Consider the following 14,737-nt stretch of genomic DNA (forward strand, 5'->3'; position numbering starts at 1 on the left):
CAGACACAAACTTGCATTCCCACCCCCATATACACAAACAAGCTGTTTTTTAAAAGAAGTCACTGATTCAATGGTGCGTAGCGGGGGAGGTAAACTGTTCCACAGTATTGGAGCTAGGGTTTGAAAAGTGCGATCCCCCTTTGTTTTCAGACGGGTCATGGAATAGTCAGGAGACCACTATCAGTGGATCTAAGAATCCACTTTGGAGAGTAGGGTTGGAGAAGCTCGGTGATATAGGTCGGGGCCTCACCTTGTTAAGACATAAATGTAAAAGTGAGGACTCGAAGCCAGTGCAGGGATTTTAACATGGGAGCGAAATGGGAGAAATGTATTTGTGTGGGTAAAAAGCCTTGCTGCAGCATTTGAGGTGATTTAAGGAAGCCTTAGGCCAAGGGTGGGCAATCTCAGTCCACGAGGGCCGGTGTCCCTGCAGGTTTTAGATGTGTCCTCGAACCAACACAGCTGATTTAACTGGCTATATTAGCTCCTCAACATGTCCTGAAGTTCTCCAGAGGCCTGGTAACGAACTAATCATGTGATTCAGGTGTGTTGACCCAAGGTGAGATCTAAAACCTGCAGGGACACCGGCCCTCGTGGACTGAGATTGCCCACCCCTGCCTTAGACAGACAGGAAAAGAGTGCATTACAATAGTCTAACCGGGAGGATATGAAGGCATGGACAAGCATATCCAGTTCAGCTTTGGAGTGTCCCGATTTCCAAATATTGAGGATAAGAACAAACCAACACTGGCCCAGAAGAGTTCAGTCAAACGATGATTTTATTGAACACACGTGTGGGGAGATGTATACTGTAACACAATCAGCATAGATCCCCGCCCAAAAGCTCAATTCAAAATGGTTTTAATGTGTCAGGGTTCAGCCCCTTCATGCGTCAGCACAGAGTATGATATGCATCAGTTACAGTAAATGATGAACTGAAAGGCTAAAAACAGTTAAACAAGTTCCCCTTTATCGATACATTTTTCCATATATGGCAGTCTGTTTCAACCTTCTCGCCTTCCAGATGTTTCCTGTTGACTTACAATTTTCTTAACTCCTGTTCCATCACTAGTTGCTAGGCAGGCACAAATGCATAGGGCAAGCTAAATGGACTCCATTTCTGGACTATCTTTTATAATTATTTGTATTTGTAAGCGTGTATGCATTAACCTTCTATTGCTCAAAGTCACTTACACCATGTATCGTCGGGACCATCACGCTAGACGAAGCTTACGACCTTAAATTGACTGAGCATCAACTCTTTTATAGGCACAAATTGCAATGTGTATATCAAATCGCTACAGCCACACTTGTAATAGAGGTTTTAATAAAATGCTCATGATGCAAGCCATGTTTAGCAATGATATATTTTCCTTTTTTCCCACAGGAGACAATAGTCCTGAGTTTGGCAATATTTCTTAGATGAAAAAAGTGAAGCAGGTCAGAGATTTAATGTGAGCATCAAAAGACAGAGATTGATCAAAAATCATCTCAAGATTCTGAGCAGTGGCTTTTATCGAGGATGACAAAGGACCCAAATGTTGACTAATTTGGGGCTTGATACTCTCTGGAGCAAGAATTAAGCACTCAGTCTTGTCTGGGTTCAGCTGCAGAAAATGATTTGTCATCCCTTAAGACAGTCCATTAGAGTGGATAATTTGTCTAATTCCCAAGGTTTAAAAGAGATGTATAGTCCATCAATTGATCTGATAAATACATACTATACAATCAGACTTGCAGTCAGAAGCCGCCCTCTGCTGGCCATGAGTAAAATTGCACATTTTATGCATTTCAGCATTGGCTCCACTTTTACATGGAAAGTACAGGCTACAAAAATTACAGGGTAAGTCCCCTGTACTGGTTGTTGTTGGGGCAGGATGGGCTCAGAGTTGAGCTGCTGCTCCTCCACATCGAAAGGAGCTAGTTGAGGTGGTTCAGGCATCTGACAAGGATGCCTCCTGGGCGCCTCCTGAGTGAGGTGTTCTGGGCATGTCACAGCCCCGGGGCAGATCAAGGACACCCTGAAGAGATTATATCTCTCAGCTGGCCTGGAAACATCTTGGTGTTCGCTTTGACAAGCTGGAGGAGGTGGCTGAGGAGAGGGAGGTCTGGGATTCTCTGCTTGGGCTACTGCCCCCACAACCTGGCCCCAGATAAGAAAATGGATGGATGGATGGATGGATGGATGGTGTGATGTAGAATGTTGTTAAGAGTTATTAGTGGTCTATTCACTCATCATGGATATGCTAGTTAGCATGATAATTAGTTCCACTGCTAAGCAGACTTTGCCATTTCGGTTGGTGTGTTGCTGTTTTAATATGATTAGCACTTTAGTGTTTAATGTAGAATAAGCTGTGATTTATCTTATGTATGGCGATATGACCAAAAATATTTATCAGAATATACATTTGAAAATTTGAAACAATGATATAATTGACACTAGACAAAATACTTTACAACTCCACAACTTTATTAGTACAAAAAAAAAAACATCAATGGAAAAAAACAAAACAAAAAAAACATCAATGTATTTTCACTTAAACAAGCAGCTGTTTTTATCTGCATTAAAGTTATATAAAAATGTAACAGTGCAAATGCAAATTCCTTGCTGACAGTTTAACCAAAAGGCATTTCCAGTAGAAACTGGCCGACATATCCTCAGCATAACCATGTATAATATCCACAAAACTTAAAAAGAGGTTATACACACACAATACGGTAATATAATGTTGAATTTTACATTCAGTATTTCAGATTTTTTGCAGACAAGCTAAAGAAGAGCTAACCAGATGTTTCTGTGAATCCTCAACTCACCGTTTCTGTCATGGTTTGTAGGGCAAGCCGTGTGTAAATTATTAAAGGACCCTTTATGCAGGCAGCTCAGATGCATGTGAGTTTATTCATCAGATGATGTGTTAACACTCACTCTTTCAAATAGATGCAAGTAAAACACAGCAGAAAATAAATAAAATCAAAGACTCAGCGGTCCTGTTGCTCTATTTTCACCTGTAAAGCAGGAGTGGGGCAGGCGGAGGTGTGCCCTGGTGCAGGTGTGTCGCAGCGGTCAGTGGAAGAATCCGGGAGTTTCTCTGTGAGTTTCACATTCCCGTGGCAGCGCACTCGGTGCTTGCTCGGAGGTTTAGGGGTTTTTTCGCTGTAAAAATAAGTTTTCTTCCCACGCAGTGAACAGCGGACGCTAATGTTTTTGTCACTTTTTACAAAATGAAACTCAAAGTAAGGTCAGTACTCAAGGCCGTTTCAGCACTATAACAGGGTTTGTAAGCAGACTGAAATTTATCATAAATGGCATTCGCATCCAAATACGGCTGGAGTTGTGAAAGAACGATCCTCTCCAGTATTTTGGACAGGAATGGAAGCTTAGAGATCGGCCTGTAGTTCCCAAGATTGTTATGATCAAGGTTCCTTTTTTTAAGAACGGGCTGGACAACAGCGTGTTTGAAGGCTAAAGGAACAGAGCCTGCAAGTAGGGATATATTCATTAGAGATAGGATGCTGGGTCCAGTTATGCTGAAACAATCCTTGACTATGTGAGATGGAAGGATATCATAAGCAGGAGAGGCGTTCTTTGATTGGTCAATAAGTCGCTTGAGAGTATGGAGCGACACCGGCTAAAACTGTTGAAATGATGATGAACAACCGGGGTGGGAATAAAACTCGACACTGAAGTGAGCAAGGACTTAAGATGTAAAACTTTATGAATAAAATGAGTTAAAAAATTTCTCAGAGAGCATGAGAGCACGCCAGTGGCATTTCAGGACAGGGGTTAACCAATGAATTGAAAACATTAAAAAGGGATGGGGGGTTGTGACCATGAGTAAGAATAATTTTAGATAGGAAGGCAGCAAGTTTTAGCAGCAAGTTGAAATTGCAACCGGCTGGCACGCAGGATATCATAAGAAACCTGGAGTCTATCTTTCTTCCATCTTCTCTCATCCCGGCGGCACACACGTCACAAGGCACGTGTAGAATCGTTTAGCCAGCAACGGGAAGATGATCCTAGGGTGCTTCATTTTTACAGGGGCAACAGTATTGTGGATGGAGGAGCATGTGGGAAAAAAGGTGCTAGCAAAGTCATCAACCATGGAAGAGAGGGAACAGTCAGGAATGGAGGAGGCAAGTTTCAGAAAAGACACTGAAAAATTCTCCACATTGGGAGCATCAGGGTGAAGTTCAGAAATACATAAGTTAACATCAAAGATAACAGGAAAGTGATCAGAAATCCCAACATTGCTTATATCCTTAATGCTAATGTCCAAGCCATATGAAAAAACCAGATCGAGAGCATTGCCCCTAGCATGGGTTGGTTGGTTAACCCACTGGACAAGATTAAAAGAGTCCGTTAATGCAAGGAAATCTTTGGCTAACGGATCGTCATTACAGCAGATATGAATGTTAAAATCACCAACAATAAGCACACAGTCATATTTAAAAATAACTGAACCAAGAAGGTCAGCAAATTCGTGAATAAAAGTCTTATTATATTTAGGTGGCCGGTAAACCGCAACAAACAGAGAAGTTCGCGAGGCTGTCATCTCCAGAAGTTGAGCCTCGTAGCTGAGGTAGGAAGGAGAGGGTAGCTGTTGGACTTTGTATTTACATTTAGAGACCGAGGCTAAGCCACCGCCTCTACCTGTAAGCCTTGGAGAGCTAAAAAAGACACAGTCCGGGGGGAGAAGCTCAGAAAAAGGAAGCGACTCACCAGGGCGAATCCAGGTCTCCGTCAAAAAGAGAGCATCAAGGCTCATGGCGGAGAAAAAGTCGTTTAACACAAAGGTCTTATTTACCAGCGACCTGACGTTGAAGAGCCATCCGTGTCCAGGGCGCAGCATCCGCACGAGTAGCACGTTGCAGGGCACTGAGGTTGCTGTGGTTGACACTACGTCTGTACGAGGCGATCCAGGTCCGAGCAAGGAGGCATGCCGCTGGAAGGGCTGAGTAAGCTTACTGTGAGACGGAGCAAATTCACCGGTGGCCAAGCAGTTTAGTGACGGGGCGATCACTGGAGACTGAATGGAAAGAGCGTAGCAAGCCCCCATAGGCATATGCATAAACCGTAGCCCATGCTTCAAGGTAAGCTTTCATACGCACACGGAAGCCACTCCTTTTATCGCGTCTCCTGTATCGTTTCTGAAAGGGGGTAAGGCAGGGAAAGCTAGTGGGGGAGTCTGGTCGTGGTGGGGCAGCATCTCCCAAAGTCCAGTGTCGATCGAAGCGTTGTGAATAGGAGAAACGGAGGTCTAGGAGTGTTTGCCGGTCATATGTTAACAATGCACAGCCACCTGATGAGCATAATATGAAGAAAATAAAGAGTACTATGCCAAAATCCAGAAGCCGGGGTAGAGAGGGTAAAGAGCAAAGGGGCAGATGCAGGCGAGAGCGAGAGTAAAGACGGCCAGCCATAGACACCGGCGCCATTGAAATTGTTTGGCTGCAGCTCTCATTACTGACTCTGGTACCTGAAGTCTCCTGATCTCTGAGAGCCACAAAATACAATTTGATGAGTTACATTAAGTCAAATGTTGGCCAGCTGTAGCTTGATGTAATACAGCAGATGGCAGCATTACACAGAAAGTTGAATATTTTAGAATGGGAGTGTGTGGGGACTTATTGTTGGTAGCAGCCACCAGTTTTCACTTGTCGAACTACAGTGTAATTGTACTGACCCCAGTAGATGCTACTTGCTTGTACAATATTTTAAGAGAGAGAGAAAAAAAGTGTGTGTGTGTGCGTGTTTTTGTGTATACCATCATGGTGAGGCAAAGTAAAAGAAAACGTGTTTCTACAATCCAAAGTAACAGGACTGTTCCTGTGATCAACATTAAAACCTTTACTGGACCTGATCAACAAACTCCCACGTTAAAACATGGTGATGATGGTGACTTGTCCAATTGCCTTGAAGTTGGCCTCTAATGTTGTTTGCCCCCAATTCTTCCTTGTCCTTTTCAAAGGCTCTACGTGTCCTGTTATGGTAAATAGACTTTTCTACTCTTTCTGAGCACTCAAAGCACTTTACACAACTCGTAGCCACTATGATGCTTGACAGGAGCTTCGATGTTATCAGCTAGTAGTTGGATGGCACTGGTCCCTTCTGTGGATCCTTCGGGATCTGGACTGTCTGGCCTTCAGCATCTCCGTTGCTTTCCACTGGCGTGTTTCTTTTGAAACTTGACAGTGGGGTGTTCCACCCGGAAACACTGGGCTGGGCGTCTTGTCGGAGGACCTTCACTCCAAAAGGAATATGTGGCGTGTGTTTGTACCATATGCATGAAGAGCAATCAGGCATCAGTCAGCAATCAGGCGTCACACAAGAGCAGGTGGGAAAAGGACTTTCCATGGCTGATTTACTATGCTAAGGCACTTTTATTTTTTCATTACTGCTCAGAAACAGCAACAAAAAAGTATATAAGACAATCCTAGATATTTAAAAGAGATAATGTTAGATCATGTGAAAAAATATCACAATTCATGCTTGTGCTACTACTTTTTGGTCTGCGCTACAAAACGAGTAACCTTTGTAGCACCGGAGCTATAAACCAACAAAGTTAGGGTTCAGTGTGCTTGTAACAGGGTCTAGGGGTTTGAAAACTTTTTTTTTAACATGAGCAGGAGTGCACACTTACACAGCCAATTCCAGTTTCCAACAATGGCGGCAGCTACTTAGTTTTAATATTACTCTTATTTCTCTTTCTGGGTCGCAAAAAAACTTTTAACATATTTTGAGGTGAGAATGTAGCTGTGTAAACTTCAAATATCTGAGCCCACACATCGTCTTCAAACCCCCACAGTCTTTCGCTACTCGGGTTAAACATGATATATAAGTCACTTTGATAATAAAATATGTTATTGTTTGGCTTTTTCAGTGTTTTATTTGTTCGTGAGTAAATCGGTTTGGCTGAGATTAAATTAAAAATGTAATCTTTATTAATCCCTCGGGAGGGTTCCTCCGGGGTTTTCACACAGCTGAATAAACGTTAAACAGAAAACTAATTAAACAGAAGTGTGAGACGGTCGAGAGTTTACGCCAGCGCCCGGTTATATTTTTAGATAGCAAGGAGCAGACGGCCGAGTTTCACTCCACCGAGGAAGCTCGTGACGTACTACCCGGCTTTCTTTAGACCGCGAAGGCCGGGTCCTGAGGTGGAAGCAGCCTCTGAATTTGGACACCCCTGCTGTTTCCAGGCCAGCCAATAATAACGATGACATTTAATGTATTTTATCCGATAAATAAACCCTGTAAAATGTATTTATCCCCCCCAACAGCCCTTTTGAATGTCTCCCTAGTATGGCCACAACACCTCACTCTTGGAGCACTTTTTTGCTACATGTATCGCAAACCACGTCTCAGCTGTTTGTGGAGGTAAAGTACGTCCGCAAAGTTGAAATGTGAATAGTTGGTTTTTGTATCATATGATTTATTTATTACATTTTATGTGGAGTGAATAAATAAAAGTATATTTACGGTGGCCCCTAGAGACAAAGCACATACAAACTTCGAAGCACGTAAAAACTCCAAAACAGTACAAAACACAACAGAAGTTCTCCAGGATGCTAGGGGGCAGTGTTGAGCTTTTGTTACCTAGTGGCTACACAAGCCAGCAAGTACCAACGACCGGATTTGGTGTGTGGTAGTAACAGGTAAATGAACTTTTTTAAAATTATTTGAATATATATGAGTGCTTGTGTATAAATACACAAACAATACACATATGCTTTCAATTGTGTAATTTAAGTGATCTGGGTAGCTCTGTTTTGAAGTTCAGTTAACGCTAGAAATGTGTTTTGGAGTTTGTACGTGCTTTGTCTCTAGGGGCCACCACATATATTTATATATAAACATATATAAATAAATCCACTTTTTTTTTACATTAGTAATTCCTTTTGTACATAATTTTATATTGTTGTTAATAATAAATTAATTAAAGCAACAAAACAACCTAAAGAGCCGGTTCGGAGCCGAAAGAGCCAGAAATCCCATCACTACAGTGAAAGAGGCAGATGGCACTGCATCTGAAGCGGATGCTAACGCAGCTGATGCGTCTGCTGCTGACGCAGAGGCTGATCGGATTTCTGAATCCAGTGAAGGTACGTCAACTGAGGATCTGCGCCTCACGCTGCGCATAAGATAGGTGGAGACCCGCAACAAGGAGCTGGGAGTGCAAGATAAGCAACTCAGTATCAGAGCTCTTGAGCTTGAAAGGGGCTCAGCTAAAGGTTCCCCAACGCCATCAAGCACAAGTGTTTCTTCTTCTGCTGGTTTTGATATAAGTAAGCACATCACATTGGTCCCCCTGTTTAGCGAGTCTGAGGTAGACTCCTATTTCAGTGCATTCGAGCGCATAGCCGCTGCTTTGAAGTGGCCGAAAGAGTTTTGGTCCCTCTTACTCCAATGTAAGCTTGTGGGAAAAGCCCAAGAAGTGTGTTCAAGCCTGTCTATTGAGCAGAGTTTAGATTATGAAACTCTTAAGAAAACTGTGCTGCAGGCGTATGAACTTGTCCCTGAAGCATATCGGCAGAAATTCAGGAATCTTAATAAAACTGCTAACCAGACTTTTGTTGAGTTTGCGCGAGAAAAGAATGTGTTGTTTGAGAAATGGTGGTGTTCATGTAAAGTTAAAACCGTGGAAGAGTTGAAAGCACTTATTTTACTGGAGGAGTTTAAAAAGTGTTTGCCTGAACGCATCGTGACTTATTTAAATGAACAAAAGGTGTCGTCTCTCACTAACGCGGCTCTCCTGGCTGACGAGTTTGTTTTAACGCACAAAAGTGTGTTCTGTGCACAGAATTCGTTTCAGGAAAATTTATCTGAACGAAAAAAGTCACCAAGAGCAGTGCGTAAAAATGTATCAGTGTTCATTGCTAAATCAAACGGTCGCGAATGCTTTTATTGTCACGATTTAGGACATTTGATTCCTGCGTGTCCAGTATTAAAAAGAAAAGAAGCGAGGGGCACTGAATCTCCTGCAGGCGTGGGTTTGATTAAGACTGCTCCCTCGCCATTGGTGCGCATTGAGGCTGAACAAAACCCGAAAACTGACATTGATCCGCAGTTTCTACCATTTGTTTCACGCGGCTTTGTTTCGTTGGCGGGTGAAGAAAATGATAAAGTGCCAGTCACGATTCTTAGAGATACGGGTGCGTACCACTCGTTTTTACTAGAGTCTGTGCTGCCTTTGTCTGAAAAAACATCCTGTGGTTCCGACATACTAGTGTGGGGAATAAAAATGAGTGTCACCAAAGCCCCTCTGCATATGGTGCACCTGCACTCGCTGTTAGTGTCGGGCTACGTTAAAGTCGCCGTGCGCCAGCGATTACCAATCGAAGGAGTTTCCTTCATTCTTGGTAATGATCTAGCTGGTGGGCATGTTTTTCCCCCGCCAGAAGTTGTTGATGTTCCTGCCCTTGCTGCTGACTCAGACTCCACTGCTTCAGAGGTGTTTCCTGCGTGCGCAATTACTCGTGCGCAGGCTCGTAAAATGGGTGAGATTGTGGATTTGTCGGGGTCGTTTATGGCTACGCTTGATGAAGACGACTCTTTCGTGTCACCCATTGATTCTGTAAAAATCTCCACATGTGACGTCCCTGAAATGATTCCTGAGGACATTAATCAGAGCTTGAATATGACCAGAGAAATGTTGATCAAAGCACAGCAGGGTGATCCTTCACTGGTGCCTTGTTTGTCCTCTGTTGTGGACAGAGAGGGATCTAAAGCTCCAGTAAAATATTTCATTGAGAACGGTGTGCTGTTACGATCTTGGTCTCCTGACTCGACTGATTTACATAGGGTGAATCAGGTTCTGGTGCCAAAGGAATATAGACTCCAGATTCTCAGTCTCGCGCATGATGCCTGCTTAGCTGGACATCTTGGGGTCAAAAAGACGTATCACCGTGTACTACGTAACTTCTTTTGGCCTGGACTAAAATCGGATGTGGTGAAATATTGTCGCTCATGTCATACATGCCAGGTAGTGGGAAAGCCAAATAAACCAATTCCACCAGCGCCTCTTCACCCGATTCCAGCGCTGGGTGAGCCGTTTGAGAGAGTTCGGTTGGACTGTGTGGGCCCGTTGTGCTGCCACTCGTTTTCCAGAGGCAATCCCATTACATACATTAAAGGAAAAGAACGTTGTGAAAGCCCTCACAAAATTCTTTTCAACTTTTGGGTTACCCAGAGTTGTTCAAACTGATCAGGGAACAAACTTTATGTCAAAGGTGTTTGCCCAGAAGGAGTTAAAAATGAAATATCAAACATCCAGCCCTTATCATCCAGAGAGTCAAGGTGCACTGGAACGATTTCATCAAACCCTAAAAAAAAATACTGCCTTGAATCAGGTAAAGACTGGGAGGAGGGACTTCCACTTTTGCTTTTTGCTGTTAAAGAAACCACTCAGGAATCCCTTGGATTTAGTCCGGCTGACTTAGTTTTTGGACACACTGTGCGCGGTCCCCTGCGACTGCTTAAAGAAAAGTGGTTATCAGAGTCGCATCAAGCCGAATATAACGTGTTAGATTATGTTTGCAGTTTTAGAGAGCGTCTTTTCCGTGCATGTCAGCTGGCCCGTGAAAATTTGGAAAAAAAACTCAAGGCAACATGAAAGCCCGGTATGACAAAAAGACGGTGGTCCGACATTTTGCTCCTGGTGAAAAAGTTCTGGTGTTGCTTCCTTTAGTTGGGTCTAGCCTTCATGCTCAGTTTTCCGGTCCCTATGAGGTGGACAAAAAGATAAGCGACACTAGCTATGCAATAAAAACTGAGGGTTTGCCACGTTAACATGCTTAAACGCTATGTTTCCAGAGAGGACGCAGCAGCTGAAAAAACCTCTCCCATAGCGCCTGTCTCTGTGTATTCGGCACCACCACTGTATGACCTGCAAGATGATGACTTGACCTAATTGAGAAGAGTGGTTGTGTGTCTGTGGCCCGTTTGCGAAACTCAGAAGTGTTAGAGAACTTCGCATCTGTCAGATTCCGCCCGCAAAGATATCCTTGGTCTGATTGAAGCTAATTTGCTGCTTTTCTCTGACCATCCTCGGCAGACGTCTGCGCTGTTTCATGATATCGTTGTGGAAGTTGATAAGCCAATAAAACAACATGCTTATAGAGTAAATCCAACCAAGCGGATTTTAATGCAACAGGAAGTCGAATACCTGGTTAAACATGGGTTAGCTGAGCCCAGTAACAGTGCGTGGAGTTCGCCCTGTATTTTGGTGCCTAAACCAGATAACACCCCATGTTTCTGTACTGATTTCAGAAAGGTTAATGCAGTCACAAAACCGGATTCTTTTCCTCTCCCTAGAATGGAGGACTGCATTGATCGTGTCGGCTCAGCTACATTCATCACTAAATTAGACCAGTTAAAAGGGTATTGGCAAGTCCCGTTAACCCCCAGAGCTTCTGAAGTCTCTGCTTTTGTAACTCCAGATCATTTCCTCCAATACACTGTTATGCCCTTCGGGTTGCAAAACGCACCTGCAACGTTTCAACGTCTGATGCAGAAGGTGTTGTTTGGAGTGAGAAACTGTGAGGCATACTTGGATGACATTGTCATTTATTCTCCAACGTGGTCAGAACATCTGGAAACGCTCTCTGAGGTGTTCAGACGTTTTTGTGAATCTTCTCTCACATTAAACCTCTCTAAGTGTGAGTTTGGTAAAGCCACCATTACTTATTTAGGGAAACAGGTCGGACAGACCGATTACATCACAGCGACGCGACGAAGGCTGTCGAAATTCGAAGACTCCCCCAAAATCACCCGACAAATGCGTCCTCCTTTTCCCCAGATTTGAAGGATTGGTCCGGTGTATCCTTCGTGACCCAACCTATCCCAGAATTCATAGCGTGGCCCAGCCAGTTCACCGTTGTTGGAAATTAGTTTTAATATTACTCTTATTATTATTTCTGGGTCACAAAATGAACATTTTACATATTTTCAGGCAAGAATGTAGCTGTGTAAACTTCAAATATCTGCTCGGTTTATCAAGACACCACATGTTTGCAGAAGTGCTCCGACGTGATCTGATTAGTCGACTAATCGCAAAAATAATCGGTGACTAGTCGACTATCAAAACAATCGTTTGTGGCAGCCCTAATCCAGAGCACCCCACCCAACCCCCACACCTTTCTCGCATCCATTGCCACCATGTGCCCCATTTACATTTCTGTCTGCCCCCTCATATATGCCTGTCTAGAACCGGCCCAGTATCATAGGATATTAAAATAATGAGAACCTGATCCTAAAGTAATGGGGTATTAAATCCAATGTGGCTTTCATCATTCCAGCATTTTGTAGGCTGGTGTGCCTACAAAGCACAGCAAATATTAGCCCGCAAAGCCACAGTACACAAAGCAGCATAGCGCAACGAATTCAATTCAAATCAATATAAGACTTATTTGTAACTTACATCAACAATTATCTTATGATAAATTACTTACTAACTACAACACATACAAACTTACCTTTGTGGGAATGCTTGGAGCAGACAAACATGTGAGCTGGAGTGTTCTGAAACGTCATATTTGGTCTTCGAATAGCCGCAATCCAAGCCCTCCGTCGCCTCTTCATGACTTCGGAAACATGACTTGTACAATTTTTCTTCCATGAAGGAATCCAATGAAAACCGATGTCTTTATCCATCGGCGTCCTGTCATGCAACCGGATATGACAGTTAATAATACAACAGCTTCTTGCCATTCGTTGTGTCTCTGTTTATCTCTGTGTGCAGTGTTGAGGAGTAACGGAATACATGTACCGCCGTTACGTATTTAAAATACAAAATATGAGTAACTGTATTCGGTTACAGTTACTGTTTAAAAAGGTGGTATTTAGAATACAGTTACTTTGTTCACATGAATGGCGGTATTTTCCTGTTTCATATGTTAGCTTATTCTCTCTCTATTTTTAGTTTCCACGCCAGTGGAAACCCAAAGAAAACACACATTAAGAGGCTCTAATGCCTGTGTCTCAATCTCGCGGCCCATGTCACCTCTACTGGCGGCCCGCATAATGACGTGAAGAAATATTTTTAAAAATTATTCACTAAAAATGATTTAATATGAAGGCAACAGGCAGAGTGTTACAGGCATCGCCCTAAAGCATGCAGCCTGATGGGCAGTGTAGTCCGTGCTGCAGGGAGAATGGACTGCCGTACCCGTGATGTGTCTGTGAGCGAGGGAGGGAGGAAAAGGAAAAGTACGAGCTGTCATCGAGCAGAAACGGGAGCTGGAAGCATGTAAATATAATAATACAATTTTTACTCAATCTTTTAACTTCACTCTCAGCATACATGGCGTCAGCTTGTAGTTTATATCCATACAGCCTGGTAATGAGACAAGCATTCAAGATAAATACACTCACATCATGAGCATCTTTTCGACTGCTTCTAGCTGTGATCTCGTGGGTTATTTGGGGCTCCTTGACAGTCGGGACTGGACCTGGAATGCTAAAAGCTGAAGCTGAACACACCACTCAGTCTGTCAGGTGAGGCGATTCTTTCAGTGGCTGAGGATGTAGCTGCAAGCTAAATGTGAGCACATCAAGGTGACTGAAAGTGGCTGGAGGACATCCACAGATAGAGGTGGCAGACTGACACATGGCAAGAACACAGACACACACACAGGAACATGTTGTGGGGCATAAACCAGAATACAGACTCACACATGGTGGGGTTTGTTATGTTAGAATAAAGGCTTTGATTCCATAGCCATCTGCTTCATCGATGGGAACCTCACAGTTGGAGAAACAGAGAGGAGAAAAAATGGGATGGAAGGCAGTTAAAAGGATCATTCAGTGGATAAAAAAGGATGGATGAACAGAAAAGCTCAACTCCACTGATGAAACGACGATCACCGAGATGGACGAAGTTACAGTTTCATGCTTGGGGTGAAGCAGTTAAACTGTTTGGAGGACCACTGAGAAGACTCAGCAGTTCATCCAGGCTGCAAATGGACTGTGTGTGTGTCTGTGTCTGTGTGTGTCTGTGTGCGTTGGCGTAACCTACTCCTCCAACAGTATTTTCACTACTTTTCTGTAATTTTTCCTCATGTTTATGCTAAATACCTAAAAATAAAAATGAAGGTGACAATCAAATTGTCAAAGCTGAAAATATCTGTAGGTACTTTGGTTGAAGCATTTCTTTTAATATACCGCCATCACTGCTGTTAGAGAGTTCTCCCACAGGCTTCTCTGTTAAAATATTTTAGGATTTTGTGTTTGATATCAGCTCTAGTTTAAATACAATGCCCATTTTCTGCTGCCTGTCTTGGTTTGGGACTCAGGGGCATCGGTTTAGCCCAGATCTCCTGCTCCAAAGCCCCCTCCTCCAGCTCCTCTGAGGGGATACCGAGGTGTTCCAAAACTCTTCCCATGTAAGACATGAGGTCTCCGAGTCAGATGACTGAACCGCTTTGGCAAATTGTTTCTGGGTTAGGAGCCAAACCAGGTGCAATTAAAAAGACTTCTGTGAAGAAAAAGTCAACCTCGTCCAAAGCTCCGGGGCCCCACACTGAACCAGGCCTGAATGAGCCTCGTTCTCCGTCGTCCTCTGGAGTCCCCATCAAACCTTAGCTGTCTGATCCTCAGCTCGTCAAACTGGATAAATACAGTACAACTGGTTTCCCCAGTAAAAACGCCGCCTGTTAAATGTTCAGAGCAAAGTCTGTGTGTTTGTTGACTCGCAGAGCAGAGCATTGTGCATCTCCTGTGAGGTGTGTGTGTGTGTGT

Source organism: Perissodus microlepis, chromosome 22 (genome assembly GCF_051167445.1).
Source record: "Perissodus microlepis isolate ML-2025 ecotype Zambia chromosome 22, ASM5116744v1, whole genome shotgun sequence".
In the NCBI taxonomy this organism is placed as follows: domain Eukaryota; kingdom Metazoa; phylum Chordata; class Actinopteri; order Cichliformes; family Cichlidae; genus Perissodus; species Perissodus microlepis.